General features: G+C 40.0%; 1 protein-coding gene across 3 annotated transcripts in view; it reads right to left on the bottom strand.

Annotated features, from left to right (window-relative positions):
- Positions 1 to 3,873, bottom strand: part of Rad18 (RAD18, E3 ubiquitin protein ligase) — a 153,883-nt gene that overhangs the window by 108,299 nt on the left and 41,711 nt on the right. The window lies entirely within an intron of this gene.

The following is a 3,873-nucleotide window of genomic DNA, read 5'->3' as shown; positions in this document are numbered from 1 at the left end:
ACACAGAGGAGTTACCCCTTTGGACTAGGTGGAGTACAGAACAGGGTGTGTAATCTAGGTATGTGGTCATGCTGACCTTATAAGGACAATGTGGCTGACCGGTTGCCAGGAACACCTGTTTTTGCCTTAAGACATTCTTGGAACCAGGGCAGGGGTGAATCAGAGAACCAAGATGGAGTCATTGTAATCAACTAGGGCAAAGGTGAATCAGAGCCAAGATGGAGTTACTAACGCCTTGAAGGGAGTGGGCCCAAGAAACAGAAGTCACATTTTACAGCAGCTGACATGGTTTACTAAGATGGCGCATACAGAACAGGATGGCGGTGCTTTGGTCAGGTTGTAACATTCCCCACTGGTTTTTGTGGCCGAGTCAAATCATTGACTTGTCAGAAACTTGTAGGCAATGTTATATTAAATTATTTTGACATGGGTAACCATTGTTAATTTACTCCAACAGCAAGGAACACTAGCTAACAACAGAGTCTAAGTAGCTGGGTTTTTACAACTCTAGAATAGGCAATATCTTCCGTGTCCCCACTGGTTTTTGTGCCACCTCTTGGGCTGTAATATCAGCCAGAGAGTTTTTTTGTTTTTTTTTTTTTTCTTTTGTCTTGAGGTCTGGCTCACAGTGGGCAGCATCTGCCTCTCTCAAACTGGTCACCTTGTCTTTTAATTCTGTCTCCTTGAGGGCCCAGCCCTATCTGCCTGTCTACAATATTTTTATCTAACCTGGCTGCCTGCAACATTTTTCCTCTGAAGAAGTAACCTGGACTGCCGTGAGGGTGTATGGGCGATGACCGCTCTGGCTACTTCACGCTGGAATGGGTTGCAGTTTTGAAGGGCAGTCATAGACACTCTCTAGAGGTTTTACCAAAAGGCCCTCAACAGACACCAGGCAATTTTTATCTTGGGTAGGCAGAATGGCTTTAAATCTGGAGGAGGCAAAGCCAAAGAAACAAACAAATAATAACATCAACAGGATATAGTAATCACTTAACAGATCTGGAATGTAATAACCTTTTGAAGTTTGTAATTATAAAAACACTAGTTAGAACATTTTGTAGGTCTATTAACAGAGATCTCTTAAACGTGAGGTTTAATCTCTTTATCTTTTATGTCCACTGGGTACTGTCTCAAACAAACTGGCCTTTCCTATTGTTACCAGGGAACATGAATTACTGGGCGTAGGGAAAACACTGAGTATTTTTTTAGTTTGCAAGTGGGCCACTGGCTGGGTAACCACTGACAAATCTGCATAAGCATCTATTAAAAGTTTAACAGGCTTTCTTTTTATATATTGGCAGTTAACATGGGTTCCCTCAGACTGAGAGGGAAGACACATGACCACCTCAATCTGAAACTTCCTCTGACTCCATCATAAACACTTTCTTTTTTCCTTCTCTAGCAGCTACAGACATTGCTCCTTGAAATGTCTCTTCTCTCTGTCTGGCTTTCCTGTAGGCTGCTAGTATCAACACTCTCATTTTCCATCTATAATTCCATTCTGTATCCTTTTTACTATGAAACACCTCATCTCAGACAGATTCATTCCTGCAAAACCTTCTAACTTCTGCAGCTTGTGTCAGATATCTGGGGTTCACTGCGTAAGGTACAACTTCTTGGTTCCTGCAGGTAGCCCTGCCCAGTGAACACGAATATAACTTTCCTTGTAATGAGGCAGGAAACCCAGAGAAGGCTCAGATCACCTGGGCTCTATTTGGTGGACAGTTAGATTAGGCTTTAATACGTGTTTCTATAGACAAAATCTGGTGGATCCCAGCAAAAGGAATCGTAATCTAGCACATCTGCCAACAAACTCCACCTGCCAGTAATCATACAGGTAAAATCTGTTAACAAATATGCTAGACCACCTGGGTTTTAGTATCTTTTAGGACAGAACAAATCTTCTGAGCAATTAGAACATATATAATCAAAGCATGAACATTTGAGCTAACAGGTATATTTATAAACCTTTTGAGACCTAGCAATCATAACTCACTAGCTCTTAGACCCCCTTTATTCAAGGAGTCTGACAGTTTGTTATAAATCTCTCTAGCTATACTTATAATTATCTCTAAATTTCAAGAACATATGGAAAACCAGATTAATACTTTATTTTTACTGTCAATCCTTTTAAGTAATTTAAGTACAGTTTGGCATATTTTCCTAGTTACACTTGTGTTTACTATCAGCATGAAATACCTGAGTTACATCAGAAATCAACCAGGCTAACTTAATAAACTTATCACAAAATACACAGTATTCAATCAGATTAAACCAATGTCTCATTCAGTTTTGGATATGGCCCCTACTGTAATCAAGAGGCACTATAGAAGGATTTATCTTTTTAACACTGGCTCTGAGTTTTATGTTCTAAAGACAAGGCCTTGCTCTATCTATAGGACCAAAGCTATCTGACACTGTGTAGCCAGTGTCTCTAGAACTTTTTTACATTGACAGGATTTTATCTGTACATGAACAATATATCTCAATTACAGCTTAAAACAAGATGACGATGACTGGAATGAAGGCCAGGGTTGGATAAGACAAAGAGACCTGTACCAATGTCCAGCAATAGGCTAGCTTTTTCCTTTAGTCATGGTTACTCAGGGCTCCTTCATGGAGATGACAGGTAGAGGTAACAGTCTGGCCAGAGGGAGGAAGCAGGCCCAGCACCCTTCAGTCCTGCTGGACCATCTGGGAAGCTGAGTCTGAGCTCTGGGGCCTCCGCCTCAGAGTGCAGTCTCACTTCTAGTGGCTGCCTTAGCAGTCAGGGCATGGCTTGTGGGCCTCTTGAGGCAGTCCCTCTTACAATGGCTTGGCTTCTGACAGTAGTAGCAGATGAACCTCATCATCGTTGAGCTCTTCTTGGAGTTCAGAGAATCAGACTTAGGATCTGTTTTGTGGCCGCAACAAAGGCAGCCGTTTTTGATCTCTTTGCTTTTTCTCCCTGGTTTTTTCCCAGTTCTGATTATAGAACACTTTCTCCTTAGTGTCCTATAAAGTATCAAGTGAGTTGTCTGGAGAAAACGCTATCTTTTATAGCTCTTTTCTAATATCTGGAGCTGCCTGTAATTAGCTTATCTGTAAGAGTAATCTGTCCCCCTACTGAATTAACATCTCAAGAAGTATGCTTTAACAGCTTTTCATTAAACATTTTAAGAAATCAGAGGGGTGGTTATCTTTTTCCTGGTAAACAGCTGAAATTTAATAACTGAAGGTTTGGTCTGAGTTTTTTTAGACCTTTAAGAATACACACTAGAATATATATATATATATTTTATAATCTCCTGCCTGGCTATTAGGCCAGCAGGGGTCTGACTGCTTGGGCTCCAGTGGGAGCAGGTAGTTCCTGTTACAGCTAAACCATGATAGTCTGGCTGTTTTAAAATTAACAATATGACACTTATTTTTAAATGTAACTTTATCTTATAATGTTGTCTTATCTTTTTACAGAAGTCAAAACCCGGTCCAAGATTATCATTACACAAGCCTTGATTTCTATAAAAAGACAGGCAAGAAAATTTAACCTTGAAACTCACAGGTGGAACTTACTATCATTTAGCATCATATTTTACATATTGGTAAAAACACAATACAGCTGACAATCATATTATTTTCAGTTAACACATAAAGCAGATGTAAGCTTTTAGTGGTCAGAAACCAGTTTCCATCAAGGAACCTTCAGGTATGGCGCCTTAACCCCTTAGGTATTCTTGGTTTCTTTTGGCTCATACAACCAGAGATGTCTCCAGAAAGGAATCCAACAATTTTTTAAATTTTTACATGTCTTTAAAGAGGAAAGTACAAAGAGGTAGGAAAATTAGGAATAAAGTCAAAGCAAGGAAACTGAAACAGATCAGGCCTGACATT

This window comes from Octodon degus, unplaced genomic scaffold (genome assembly GCF_000260255.1).
Source record: "Octodon degus isolate 3935 unplaced genomic scaffold, OctDeg1.0 scaffold00008, whole genome shotgun sequence".
NCBI classification, from domain to species: Eukaryota; Metazoa; Chordata; class Mammalia; order Rodentia; family Octodontidae; genus Octodon; species Octodon degus.
Note: the sequence above shows the minus strand (reverse complement) of the source record. Positions and strands in the feature narration are given on the sequence as shown.